Source organism: Pseudophryne corroboree, chromosome 9 (assembly GCF_028390025.1).
Source record: "Pseudophryne corroboree isolate aPseCor3 chromosome 9, aPseCor3.hap2, whole genome shotgun sequence".
In the NCBI taxonomy this organism is placed as follows: Eukaryota; Metazoa; Chordata; class Amphibia; order Anura; family Myobatrachidae; genus Pseudophryne; species Pseudophryne corroboree.
This window is the reverse complement of record NC_086452.1, coordinates 74,406,397-74,421,741: the sequence shown is the minus strand read 5'-3', so window position 1 is coordinate 74,421,741 and position 15,345 is coordinate 74,406,397. Positions and strand designations below refer to the sequence as shown.

At 47.5% G+C, this 15,345-nt stretch overlaps 1 long non-coding RNA gene across 3 annotated transcripts in view; it reads right to left on the bottom strand.

Annotated features, from left to right (window-relative positions):
- Positions 1–516: 516 nt before the first annotated feature.
- LOC134957544 (uncharacterized) overlaps positions 517–15,345 on the bottom strand; it is a 221,689-nt gene continuing 206,860 nt past the window's right edge. For all 3 annotated transcript variants that reach the window (XR_010186654.1, XR_010186656.1, XR_010186655.1), the window contains exons 4-5: positions 14,631–14,779; positions 517–769 (exon numbers count right to left, since the gene is read on the bottom strand). This is a non-coding gene — a long non-coding RNA (uncharacterized LOC134957544). The remainder of the gene's footprint in view (positions 770–14,630; positions 14,780–15,345) is intronic.

Genomic DNA, 15,345 nt, shown 5'->3' with positions numbered 1-15,345 from the left:
AGACAACAATTGGCAGGTGAAAAGTAAGATGGCCAAGGAGGTGAAAGCGGCCTAGCAGACAGCCTCTGGCTCCTCTTACCAGGTGTATTATCGCAAATATGAGGTGACCAGAGTTGCAAACACAATAGAGCAGATTCTCAATGACAATAATCAATGTCACGACACATTCCTGCACATGATGAGGATGAGGATAATGAACAATTTCTTAAGGCATACTTTAGAATGTTGAAGACAAAAAATTCCTACCATCAATCTGTATTACGCATGATGGAATCTCAAAATAATGCATCCTGGGATTTAAAAGCAACCATTTTAAACTTAGGGACCCAAAAAATTTCCTGGTTACCTGAGGCATCAACAAGCACTTTCGGCAGGTAGCACCCCACACACAACCCCCAAGGATTCTCCACCAAGACACACATTGCGCACTCGAGAGCCAGGTGACACTCCACGTATAGGGCAGGGCTCATCTAGGGGTAGGCTGAGGAGATTAAAAAAAAGTTAAGTTTGTGACCTTTTAAAAAAATTAACAATTACTGTTGTATTGGTTTGAAATAAATACACAGACACAGTGTCAGATATTTTTAAAGGGGAATACAACAAAATGCTAATAGAATGGTCCAATCAATGGAGCCGAGATTTTAATAGACCAAAACATCTATCACTGACCTAGTGGCCTTATGTGCAACATTATACTTGTGCTCAGCAGTGGAATCTGGAAGTGACAATGGAGTCAGATGCCAGTAGAAACAGCCATACCCAGGATCACCTGTAACACAAACATAGAGTATGAACAAACATAGGGGGTGATTCAGAGTTGATCAAAGATGTGCTAAAAATACACAGTCCGTCCCGCATGTCAGCCCCCCCCCCCCCCGCACAGGTGCGAAAGCACCGCAGTGATACTTTCGTACCCAGCGAGTAGCTCCCTGCCTGCGCAGCCTAGCTTTTTTTGTTTTGGGTCACAGCAGCTGCATGTGACATCATGCAGCCACCGTGGCCCGCCCCAGCAACTGTCCGGACCGCGCCCTCCCAATGCCTCCCCCAACTGCATTCTAACGCTGTTGGCACGCCCCCTCCCACTCCGCGACCACCTCTGCCTGTCAATCAGGCAGAGGCGATCGCACCAGTGAGACCACCGATCCGCAAGCGCACTCCACAAAGGGCTTCAGAGTGCAATCGCTGCCGTTGCAGCGATAGCCTCTGAATTCGGCCCATAATTAATTAGCATATAGGAATGTGTGTTTGCCATTTGCACTTACCCAGCAGCCAACCCTCTGGCATTTGTCCAGCCTTAAATTTATCATGGACGACTGACTGAGAATAAAACATTTGTGACATGCGCCAGAATAAAATGAATCGTGCATACCTTGCAGTTTATTGTGTTAGGCCCAGTGTAGTAGTTCTCACATCTCTGTACACAGACCTTGTTTTTGTAACAGAAACAGACCTTCTATATGCCTTGCAGTGAGGCCCTGAGAAGGAGTCTGTACACCTACTTAAGACAGCATATAACAGACCTTGAAGAGAAGATTTGGTAATATAGGGCCTAGTTCAGATCTGATCGTTGGGCTGCGTTTTTTGCTGCCCTGCGATCAGATAGTCACCACCTACAGGGGGAGGGGAAAAGCGCTGTGCAAGTGTGCGATCGCATGTGTTGCAGAGCTGCACAAAAATCAGTTTGTGCAGGATCTGCGCAGCCCAGGAATTATCCAGTGCAATTGAATCCTGCTGATCTGGGCTGGAGCCGATGTCAGAAACCCTCCCTGAAAACGCTTGAGCCCACCTGTGTTTTTCCGGACACTCCAAGAAAACGGTCAGCTGCATACCCTCCAACATTTGACACTAAAAAACGGTACAAATTAGCAAAAGGGGCACGTCCCCTTTCCTATACTTTCAATGGAAATTTGGTGAGTCAAAAATCGGTACAAAGCCCTTTTTGGCCGGTACAGACCATAAAAATAGACACAGTTGGAGGGTATGCAGTTGCCACCCATAAACGGCCTCTTCCTGTCAATCACCTTGCAAACGCCCGTGCGAATGGATCCTTCGCACCATCCTGTTGCTGACTGTGTATGCCCGCTGTAGCCGTCCGACGCACCGGCGCACTGCGGTGCATACACATGTGCAGTTCAGATCTGCTCACCCGCTGTGCAAAAACGTACAGCAGCGATCACAGCTGAATTAGGTCCAAAGAGTGAGTGCACTGAGCATTACATCCAAATATGAGTTAGAATAGGATCAGGGGGTATAGCCTATAAGCGGAAAAGATAGCTTCATAAGCAAAAGGGACAGTATATGAAGGGAGTCTTCCCTGCGTTTTATTGGGATTTGACTAAGACAGGGAGCCATGCGACTTGTCTGTGCTTAGGGGGTCATTCTGAGTTGATCGCTCGCTACGGATTTTCGCAGCCCAGCGATTATGGCAGAACGGGGCTAATCTGCGCATGCGTATGCACCGCAATGCACAAAGTACAAAGAGCTTTGTTGTTTTGCACAGGTTCTAGCGACGCTTCCAGTCACACTGGCGGACGCAAGGAGATTGACAGGAAGTGGGAGTATATGGGTGTCAACTGACCGTTTTCTGGGAGTGTTTGGAAAAACGCAGGCATGCCGGGCATTTGCTGGGTGGGTATCTGACGTCAATAGCGGGACCTTCATCGCAGCAATCATCACACAGAATAAGTAACTACAGGGCTGGTCTTGTTTTGCACAAAATGTTTTTGTACAGCTCGGCTGCACAGGCGTTCGCACTCTTGCAAAGCGAAAATACACTCCCCCGCAGGCGGCGACTATGCATTTGCACGGCTGCTAAAAGTAGCTAGCGATCGATCAACTCGGAATGAGGGCCTTAGTACATATGCGGTGAGCTTGACTACTGATTCTGAGTATTACTTGATAATGGGTCCCCCACAGATGATTGAAGATATAAAGGACATGTTTAAGAACTTTCACATATATGTTGAGTATTTTTTGTTTGATTACAATTCTTTTGAATTCATGTCAATTCTATGCACCAATAAACTGTAATTCCATATTTTAATATAATACTGAGTATCAGAGTATATTTACTGATTGACATAGAATAAAAGTGATGAAGGATTACAATTTGCGTAGTGCTGCAGGATGTCATTCAGTAAATTGCGCTGAAAGTCTGATCATTTTGGAGCAGTGTTGATATTTGTTTTGGTAAATCATTGATATTTGTTTTACAACTTGCAACAGTGTATGCAAATTATTTTAATTTAAATGATAAGTGCATTGTTTAGGAAAAGCAATAATTTGTGAAAATATGTCTAACTGGGTATATGGTCAGACTGGAATGATAAATCCATAGATTGATTGTGATTCAGTATGAAGGGGCCATTTGTGCATCTCACTTATCAACAGTTTGTTAAGGGCCCCATACACTAGAACGATAATGGTGGTCATTCCGAGTTGTTCGCTCGTGGCCGGTTTTCGCAATGGAGCAATTAGGTGGAAAATGCGCATGCGCATGGTACGCAGCGCGCATGCGCTTAGTAATTTAACTCAAAACTTAGTAGATTTACACAAGCTCGAGCAATGTTCTTTCAACGCTCGAGTGATCATAGTGTGATTGACAGGAAGTGGGTGTTTCTGGGCGGAAACTGCCCGTTTTCAGGGAGTGTGCTAAAAAATGCAGGCGTGCCAGGTAAAAACGCAGGAGTGGCTGGAGAAATGGGGGAGTGGCTGGCGTGTTTGTGACGTCAAACCAGGAACTTAACAGTCTGAAGTGATTGCAGTCTAGGAGCAAGTCTGGAGCTACTCAGAAACTGCAAGGAATTATTTAGTAGCAGTTCTGCAAATCTTTCATTCACTATTCTGCTAAGCTAAGATACACTCCCAGAGGGCGGCGGCCTAGCATTTGCAATGCTGCTAAAAGCAGCTAGCGAGCGAACAACTCGGAATGACCACCAATGCCCGATTTCAGCCCATTTCGGGCATTCGGACCGATATATTGGGTGAAATCGGGCATTTTGGCTGTGTATCCGATCCGATCCGATGCGCGGCCCCGCAAGAGTCGAATCGGATCCTCAAGAGCGCTAGTGCTGCACTCGTGATATATCGTGATCGCCTGGAATCGTATGGAAAAAAATAAGAATTTACTTACCGATAATTCTATTTCTCATAGTCCGTAGTGGATGCTGGGGACTCCGAAAGGACCATGGGGAATAGCGGCTCCGCAGGAGACTGGGCACAAAAGTAAAAAGCTTTAGGACTACCTGGTGTGCACTGGCTCCTCCCCCTATGACCCTCCTCCAAGCCTCAGTTAGGATACTGTGCCCGGACGAGCGTACACAATAAGGAAGGATTTTGAATCCCGGGTAAGACTCATACCAGCCACACCAATCACACCGTACAACTTGTGATCTGAACCCAGTTAACAGCATGATAACAGAAGGAGCCTCTGAAAAGATGGCTCACAACAACAATAACCCGATTTTTGTAACAATAACTATGTACAAGTAATGCAGACAATCCGCACTTGGGATGGGCGCCCAGCATCCACTACGGACTATGAGAAATAGAATTATCGGTAAGTAAATTCTTATTTTCTCTAACGTCCTAGTGGATGCTGGGGACTCCGAAAGGACCATGGGGATTATACCAAAGCTCCCAAACGGGCGGGAGAGTGCGGATGACTCTGCAGCACCGAATGAGAGAACTCCAGGTCCTCCTCAGCCAGGGTATCAAATTTGTAGAATTTAGCAAACGTGTTTGCCCCTGACCAAGTAGCTGCTCAGCAAAGTTGTAAAGCCGAGACCCCTCGGGCAGCCGCCCAAGATGAGCCCACTTTCCGTGTGGAATGGGCTTTTACAGATTTTGGCTGTGGCAGGCCTGCCACAGAATGTGCAAGCTGAATTGTACTACAAATCCAACGAGCAATCGTCTGCTTAGAAGCAGGAGCACCCAGCTTGTTGGGTGCATACAGGATAAACAGCGAGTCAGATTTTCTGACTCCAGCCGTCCTGGAAACATATATTTTCAGGGCCCTGACTACGTCCAGCAACTTGGAATCCTCCAAGTCCCTAGTAGCCGCAGGCACCACAATAGGCTGGTTTAAGTGAAATGCTGAAACCACCTTAGGGAGAAATTGAGGACGAGTCCTCAATTCTGCCCTGTCCGTATGAAAAATTAGGTAAGGGCTTTTATAGGATAAAGCCGCCAATTCTGAGACGCGCCTGGCTGAAGCCAGGGCTAACAGCATTACCACTTTCCATGTGAGATATTTTAAGTCCACAGTGGTGAGTGGTTCAAACCAATGAGATTTTAGGAATCCCAAAACTACATTTAGATCCCAAGGTGCCACTGGAGGCACAAAAGGAGGCTGTATATGCAGTACTCCCTTGACAAACGTCTGAACTTCAGGAACAGAAGCTAGTTCTTTTTGGAAGAATATTGACAGGGCCGAAATTTGAACCTTAATGGACCCTAATTTGAGGCCCATAGACAGTCCTGTTTGCAGGAAATGCAGGAATCGACCCAGTTGAAATTCCTCTGTAGGGGCCTTCCTGGCCTCGCACCACGCAACATATTTACGCCAAATACGGTGATAATGTTGTACGGTTACATCCTTCCTGGCTTTGATCAGGGTAGGGATGACTTCATCCGGAATGCCTTTTTCCTTCAGGATCCGGCGTTCAACCGCCATGCCGTCAAACGCAGCCGCGGTAAGTCTTGGAACAGACATGGTCCCTGCTGGAGCAGGTCCTTTCTTAGAGGTAGAGGCCACGGGTCTTCCGTGAGCATCTCTTGAATTTCCGGGTACCAAGTCCTTCTTGGCCAATCCGGAGCCACGAGTATAGTCTTTACTCCTCTCCTTCTTATGATTCTCAGTACTTTTGGTATGAGAGGAAGAGGAGGGAACACATACACTGACTGGTACACCCACGGTGTTACCAGAGCGTCCACAGCTATTGCCTGAGGGTCCCTTGACCTGGCGCAATATCTGTCCAGTTTTTTGTTGAGGCGGGACGCCATCATGTCCACCTTTGGTTTTTCCCAACGGTTCACAATCATGTGGAAAACTTCTGGGTGAAGTCCCCACTCCCCCGGGTGAAGATCGTGTCTGCTGAGGAAGTCTGCTTCCCAGTTGTCCACTCCCGGAATGAACACTGCTGACAGTGCTATCACATGATTTTCCGCCCAGCGAAGAATCCTTGCCACTTCCGTCATTGCCCTCCTGCTTCTTGTGCCGCCCTGTCTGTTTACGTGGGCGACTGCCGTGATGTTGTCCGACTGGATCAACACCGGCTGACCCTGAAGCAGAGGTCTTGCCTGACTTAGGGCATTGTAAATGGCCCTTAGTTCCAGGATATTTATGTGAAGTGACGTTTCCATGCTTGACCACAAGCCCTGGAAATTTCTTCCCTGTGTGACTGCTCCCCAGCCTCTCAGGCTGGCATCCGTGGTCACCAGGACCCAATCCTGAATGCCGAATCTGCGGCCCTCTAGGAGATGAGCACTCTGTAACCACCACAGGAGAGACACCCTTGTCCTTGGAGACAGGGTTATCCGCTGATGCATTTGAAGATGCGATCCGGACCATTTGTCCAGCAGATCCCACTGAAAAGTTCTTACGTGGAATCTGCCGAATGGAATCGCTTCGTAAGAAGCCACCATCTTTCCCAGGACCCTTGTGCATTGATGTACTGACACTTGGCCTGGTCTTAGGAGGTTCCTGACTAGGTCGGATAACTCCCTGGCTTTCTCTTCCGGGAGAAACACCTTTTTCTGTACTGTGTCCAGAATCATTCCTAGGAACAGCAGACGTGTCGTCGGAATCAGCTGCGATTTTGGAATATTTAGAATCCATCCGTGCTGTCGTAGTACTACTTGAGATAGTGCTACTCCGACCTCTAACTGTTCTCTGGACCTTGCCCTTATCAGGAGATCGTCCAAGTAAGGGATAATTAAGACGCCTTTTCTTCGAAGAAGAATCATCATTTCGGCCATTACCTTGGTAAAGACCCTGGGTGCCGTGGACAATCCAAACGGCAGCGTCTGAAACTGATAGTGACAGTTCTGTACCACAAACCTGAGGTACCCTTGGTGAGAAGGGCAAATTGGGACATGGAGGTAAGCATCCTTGATGTCCAGAGACACCATATAGTCCCCTTCTTCCAGGTTCGCTATCACTGCTCTGAGTGACTCCATCTTGAACTTGAACCTTTTTATGTAAGTGTTCAAGGATTTCAGATTTAAAATGGGTCTCACCGAGCCGTCCGGCTTCGGTACCACAAACAGCGTGGAATAATACCCCTTTCCCTGTTGTAGGAGGGGTACCTTGATTATCACTTGCTGGGAATACAGCTTGTGAATGGCTTCCAATACCGCCTCCCTGTCGGGGGGAGACGTTGGTAAAGCAGACTTCAGGAACCGGCGAGGGGGAGACGTCTCGAATTCCAATTTGTACCCCTGAGATACTACCTGCAGGATCCAGGGGTCCACTTGCGAGTGAGCCCACTGCGCGCTGAAATTCTTGAGACGGGCCCCCACCGTGCCTGAGTCCGCTTGTAAGGCCCCAGCGTCATGCTGAGGACTTGGCAGAAGCGGGGGTGGGCTTCTGTTCGTGGAAAGAGGCTGTCTGCTGCAGTCTTTTTCCCCTTCCTCTGCCCCGGGGCAGATATGAGTGGCCTTTTGCCCGCTTGCCCTTATGGGGACGAAAGGACTGAGCCTGAAAAGACGGTATCTTTTTCTGCTGCGAGGTGACTTGGGGTAAAAAGGTGGATTTCCCAGCCGTTGCCGTGGCCACCAGGTCCGATAGACCGACCCCAAATAACTCCTCCCCTTTATACGGCAATACTTCCATATGCCGTTTGGAATCCGCATCACCTGACCACTGTCGCGTCCATAACCCTCTTCTGGCAGAAATGGACATCGCACTTACTCTTGATGCCAGAGTGCAAATATCCCTCTGTGCATCACGCATATATAGAAATGCATCCTTTAAATGCTCTATAGTCAATAATATATTGTCCCTGTCCAGGGTATCAATATTTTCAGTCAGGGAATCCGACCAAGCCACCCCAGCACTGCACATCCAGGCTGAGGCGATTGCCGGTCGCAGTATAATACCAGTATGTGTGTATATACTTTTTAGGATATTTTCCAGCTTCCTATCAGCTGGTTCCTTGAGGGCGGCCGTATCAGGAGACGGTAACGCCACTTGTTTTGATAAGCGTGTGAGCGCCTTATCCACTCTAGGGGGTGTTTCCCAATGCGCCCTAACCTCTGGCGGGAAAGGGTATAATGCCAATAATTTTTTAGAAATTAGCAGTTTTTTATCGGGGGAAACCCACGCTTCATCACACACCTCATTTAATTCATCTGATTCAGGAAAAACTACGGGTAGTTTTTTCACACCCCACATAATACCCTTTTTTGTGGTACTTGTAGTATCAGAAATGTTCAAAACCTCCTTCATTGCCGTGATCATGTAACGTGTGGCCCTACTGGAAAATACGTTTGTTTCCTCACCGTCGACACTGGAGTCAGTGTCCGTGTCAGTGTCTGTATCGACCTGAGGTAACGGGCGTTTTATAGCCCCTGACGGTGTTTGAGACGCCTGTACAGGTATTAACTGATTTGCCGGCTGTCTCATGTCGTCAACAGTCTTTTGTAAAGTGCCGACACTATCACGTAATTCTTTCCATAAGACCGTCCAGTCAGGTGTCGACTCCCTAGGGGGTGACATCACTAACACAGGCAATTGCTCCGCCTCCACACCATTTTCCTCCTCATACATGTCGACACAACGTACCGACACACAGCACACACACAGGGAATGCTCTGATAGAGGACAGGACCCCACTAGCCCTTTGGGGAGACAGAGGGAGAGTTTGCCAGCACACACCAGAGCGCTATATATATACAGGGATAACCTTATATAAGTGTTTTTCCCTAATATAGCTGCTGTATATATTTATATGCCAATTTAGTGCCCCCCCCCCTCTCTTGTTTTACCCTGTTTCTGTAGTGCAGGACTGCAGGGGAGAGTCAGGGAGCCTTCCTCCAACGGAGAAGAAATGGGTGGAAAATAGAAGCGCTCAGCACTAACTGACCCTGCGATCCCGGATTAATTCACAACCAAAGTGTCCAAAGGGATTTTTGATATATTAAAAAATATTTATTAAGATACAATAAAAATGCACAATACCCCAGATATATATCTACCATAAAAACCCTTATCCTCACTGAAGTTCTGTATCAAATAATATTCTACATTCACATCAATTGCAAGTGTCAGCTAGATGACTAGCAGCAATTAAATTGTAACAATTGTTGCAGTAAAGTTACCAGGCTGTTTGTTTGACACTATTGAATGTTCAGTCAAACACAATTGCTAGATGTCAGATTAAATGTGAATATGGGATACAATCATAGGCTCTATATTCAAGAGCTGTATTCTAAAACGTCTCAAAGTTCCAGCTGTGAGGAAAAAATGGCGCCGGTGTGCTGAGGAGATAGGCTCCGCCCCCTTCTCGGCGGCCTTTCTCCCGCTTTTTTATGGAAAAATTGGCAGGGGTTAAATGCATCCATATAGCCCAGGAGCTATATGTGATGTATTTTTTGCCAAAAAAAGGTGTTTTATTGCGTCTCAGGGCGCCCCCCCCCAGCTCCCTGCACCCTCAGTGACCGGAGTGTGAAGTGTGCTGAGAGCAATGGCGCACAGCTGCGGTGCTGTGCGCTACCTTATTGAAGACAGGACGTCTTCTGCCGCCGATTTTCCGGACCTCTTCAGTCTTCTGGCTCTGTAAGGGGGCCGGCGGCGCGGCTCCGGGACCCATCCATGGCTGGGCCTGTGATCGTCCCTCTGGAGCTAATGTCCAGTAGCCTAAGAAGCCCAATCCACTTTGCACGCAGGTGAGTTCGCTTCTTCTCCCCTTAGTCCCTCGGTGCAGTGAGCCTGTTGCCAGCAGGTCTCACTGAAAATAAAAAACCTACTTTAAACTTTTACACTAAGCAGCTCAGGAGAGCCCCTTAGCCTGCACCCGTCTCGTTCGGGCACAAAAATCTAACTGAGGCTTGGAGGAGGGTCATAGGGGGAGGAGCCAGTGCACACCAGGTAGTCCTAAAGCTTTTTACTTTTGTGCCCAGTCTCCTGCGGAGCCGCTATTCCCCATGGTCCTTTCGGAGTCCCCAGCATCCACTAGGACGTTAGAGAAAAGTGTATTTTTTATGCCTGCGATATGTCGTAGGAAGTTTGACTGACATTCTCAGGACAGCAGCAGCATCAGCAGCACGCGACGCAGCAGGAGAAGAGCCCAGCAGATTAGTCCAATCAAATCGGATATTTTATTGGCCCAAGTAGGTATTTCCACTGACCACCAATCATTGTTCATCTAGCACACTGTCCACCAATGTATTCACACTGACCACCAATGTAATCACACTGTCCACCAATGTAATCCCACTTGTCACCAATGTAATCACACTGTCCACCAATGTAATCACACTGTCCACCAATGTAAGTCCACCAATGTAATCACACTGTCCACCAATGTAATCACACTGACCACCAATGTATTCACACTGACCACCAATGTAATCACACTGACCACCAATGTAATCACACTGACCACCAATGTATTCACACTGACCACCAATGTATTCACCCACCAATGTAATCACACTGACCACCAATGTAATCACACTGACCACCAATGTAATCACACTGACCACCAATGTATTCCCTCTGTCCACCAATGTATTCACACTGTCCACCAATGTAATCACACTGACCACCAATGTATTCACACTGACCACCAATATAATCACACTGACCACCAATGTAATCACACTGACCACCAATGTAATCACACTGACCATCAATGTATTCAAAATTATTGTTCACATTTTATTATTTTCATGTGGGCCCAAAGTAATTTTCAAACCCCCTAATGGCCATGTGTTTTCCCTGCTACTGTACCACCATGCTGTACCTTGTGTTTCAGTGGCCCCAAAGTAATTTCAACCACCTTATGGCCATGTGTTTTCACTGCCACTGTACCCCCATGCTGTACCTTGTGTTTCAGGGGCCCCAAAGTCATTTGAACCCCCTTATGGCCATGTGTTTTCACCGCAACTGTACCCCCATGCTGTTCCATTGATGTTTGTGTAATGAGGAAAGTATTTACTATAAAAAAATCTTTATTTAAAAAAAAAAATATATTATTACAAATGAAACACCATATAAACAAAAACACATTTAACCATATAAACATTTAACCATATACCTTAAATAAAACCATTTGTAAAACACTAAATATGTGCACCACTTTTTTATCATTACAGATATGTCTCTAGATAGTGACATAGACTTTAACACCGGCCTACTAGAGATGTACCGTGGACATGAATGTCTCTGGAAGGCCAAGGGGTATTCTGACAAAGTGCGCTGGAATGTGGCATTGGAGGACTCAGAGTCGGCCTTAGGCATAGGCAAACTAGGCAAATGCCTAGGGCATTTGGTATGCTTAGGGGCACCAGCAGCTCCTGCTGATTAAAATGATATGTGGCATGCCTATATTCTGTGTGTAACTGCGGCTGTATCTGCATACGAAATGCTACACTGCGTGTATTCCTGGAAATCACTGTAATGTAGCATTTCGTATGCAGATACAGCTGCAGTCGCACACAGAATATAGACATGCTGCATATCATTTTAATCAGCAGAAGCTGCTTGTGCATCCTAGCCATATAGTAATGCAAATAATATGCATTTTCATAAACAAAAGGTGCTCGATGTTAGCAGAGCTGCCAGCTGACTAATGCCGGGCATCTCCTGCAGAAGTAACGGCGGTGCTAGGGGGCACCAGCCAAAATCTTGCCTAGGGCATCATATTGGTTAGGGCCGGCTCTGGGAGGACTTAGTGGAGTACAGCAGGCCCTTTGTGTCCACTGCAAAGAATGGGTCAAGAAAAAGATCCAGAACCTTCGCACGGTGTTCCTTAAAGAACACAAAAAAATGGAGCAGTCGAAAAAGTCTGGAGCAGGTTCGGCCCAGATTTACAAAACATCGCTCTGGTACTACAGCATGCTGGATTTTGTCCTAGACCAGGAGCATACCCGGAGAGGTTTCACCTCCCTTAGACTGCCACACCAGAGCCTGAAGACGGTGAGCCATCTCTGTCGGCATCTGTAAGTATATTTTTTTAAATACGTTTTTAAGTTTATCAAAGTTCACCATCAGTCCAACACAGTACACTAATTAAATGTGGGCTTCCTGCCTATCAACTGCACCCACCCCATTAAAATAGGCCAGGTACTCGTTCCTGACCTGTTTTGCTCGTAGATTCGCCCTAGAATGGAGTGGAGGTGGTTCCACAGAGGGAAACGGTGAAGTCTCCTCTGGGTGTTCTGGGTCTGGGTCTCCTGGCGTTGCTCTGGGCTGTGTCCTATGCTGGGTGGTTTTGCTGCGCAAATAGTTATGCAGGATACAGCACGCAGTCACCACCCAATCAATCTTCTCCACCTGCAAATTGATAGCCATAAGGAATATGCGGAAGCGGCTAGAGAGGATCCCAAAAGTGTTCTCTACAATTCGTCGTGCCCGGGATAGCCTAAAATTGTAGATCCGCTTCTCCCTTGTCAGGTGCTTTTGGGGGTACGGCTTCATAATGTTCTCGTGGAGTCTGAATGCCTCATCAGCCACAAAAACAAAACTGAGACCGTGCTGGGTTTGCTTCCTAAATGGCAAGTTCAGGGTCTTTGTGGTGAGCCGCTCGTAGAAGGTGGTATTTTTCAGCGAGCCACCGTCTGATGCATGACCATTTTTGCCAACGTCAATAAATATGAATTCATAGTTGGCATTCACCACTGCCATCAGCACGATGCTGAAATACCCTTTATAATTAAAATAAAGGGAGCCGCTGTTTGCAGGAAGGTTGATGCAGACGTGCTTACCATCTATCGCTCCACCACAGTTCGGGAAATGCCAGGTGGTGGCAAACTCGCCTCTGCATCACCAGCTCCTCCGCCGCACCCCTGGAAAAGAGTACCAAAAAAAAAACAAAACACCGCCCAGGAAGGCGAAGACATAATATTTGAGGAGATAAAGGCAAGACTTGCCCATTCCCGCCCACCCCAACCCCTCAACGACCACTGTTCCAATTTTGGGGAATTTATGGCATCTTCTATGCGCAAACTACCCCCGGGTTAAGCGGAGCAGATTGAGAGGCTTTGTCTCAAAATGCTTAACAAAGCACGCAAATCTAAACTTCATGTTGAGGTCGTACTATTCGACCGCCGTCTTCTCTCTCTCTTCCTCCCACCCAATCCCATCCTATTCCGCCAACCCAACCCCATCTAATTCCGCCCACCCAACCACAGCCTACTCCCCCACCCACCTGCTCCTCAGCCATATACTCTGCCATGCTGGAGGCAGAGGAGGACATGCCCCAGTTTGAAGATTTGTAGGCATCTTATAATTCCCAATAAATGGTGCGGTATAGGCTATATGGTGTTTTGGGCCTCCTCTCACGGGAAGCTCCCAGGAGAGTTCAAGGGAAATCGCCCCGACTTCAGCCTCTAGACATATTGGGGGTCATTTCGACCCGATCGCTCGCTGCAGTTTCTCGCAGCGCAGTAATCGGGTCGGAACTGCGCATGCGCTGGTGCCGCAGTGCGCCGGCGCATGCCATCCGTCGTTGCCTAGCGATCGTCTCTGAGGCAGAGGCAGTCGCTGGGTGGGAGGGGGCTGGACGGCGGCGTTAAGCCGCCATTTAGGGGCCGCGGTCCGGCCAACGCAGGCATGGCCAGACCGTTGGGGGAGCGGGCCGCGGCAGCTGCTTGAAGACACACGCAGCCGCTGCGGGTCAGGGAGCGACGAGTAGCTCCTGGACAGCACGCTAAAGCTGCGCTAGTCGGGAGCTACTCTTGAAGTGCAAAGGCATCGCCGCTGTGAGATGCCTTTGCACTTCTGCAGGGGAGGGGGCGGCACTGACATGCGGAGCGGACTAGCCCTGTGCTTGGCGTCCCCCAGCTTGTCAGTGTGAATGATCATAACTGTGCTAAATTTAGCACAGATACGATCAACTCGGAATGACCCCCGTTGTTCTAGTGTATGGGGCACTTTAGTTTGGTCAATTCTGACGAGATGGCAGCTGAGTTAAAGAGTCAATTGTTATTGGAACTGAAGTCTTGCAATTACATTCAATGGATGCCTCTAATAATGCTTCAAAATGACACAGTGGCAATTAAGTCTGAGTTCTGGGGCTGTGCGGGATGCCGGACGAACGCAGATATTTTTTTAAAGGGGCAATCATGTACAAGCAGTGGCGTAAATTTGTCCCAGTTGCCCGGAGGCAAGATATAGAGATATATATATATATATATATATATATATACATACATACATACACACACGCACACAAAACTGGATCTGGCACTCCCCGGATGTCGGCTGTAAGTTGAAGGTGCTCTGGTGTTTTACTGACAGCTAGATGCAATCTGTCTATATAAAAGGGTCTGGAAAGGCGGCACTCACGAGACTGATGCTGAGGTGAACAACGGTGCAATTTAATCCATCTGTCAACGTTTTTTGGGGCTTTACCGCCCCGTCATCAGGACAACAAAGTGCAAGTGCAAATACAACAAATTTATACCTGTTCTAGCGACACCTCCAGCCATCCCTGATGCGCCGCCGCTCTGTTCCCGGGTCCCTCACTTCCAGCTTGGCTTGCAGTCACCTGACCGGATGTTCGATCCTCCAGGCCAGTCAGCGGAGGCGCCGAGACTGTCACCTAGGTAACCGCTGTACACAAGATAAACAAAATACAGCGGTGGTCAAAATTCTCTATTATAAAACTTAAATACAATCTGTCACAGTGAACACAGTGCATAAGACATGTCATCGAATAGATGCATGAGTATTGTGAATATTGTACACGTCTGATATAAAACCGTGGTATATACACAGAGCCCGCCTTAGGCATAGGCAAACTAGGTAATTGCCTAGGGCATCTGGTATGCCTAGGGGCACAAGCAGCTTCTGCTGATTAAAATGATATGCGGCATGCCTATATTCTGTGTGCAGCATTTCATATGCAGATACAGCCACAGTCACACACAGTATGCTTGTGCATCCTAGCCACATAGCAATGCAAATAAGATGCATTTTTATAAAAAATAGGCACCCAACATTAGCAGAGCTGCCAGTTGACTCACGCCAGGAGCTATATGTGTCCTTATTTGTATAAGGGCATTAATAATGTGTAACATATGTGTAAGGGGCACTATGTGTGTCATTATGTGTATAAGGGCACTAATAATGTGCAGCATATGTGTAAGGGACATTGTGTGTGTCGTTAATGTCCTTAT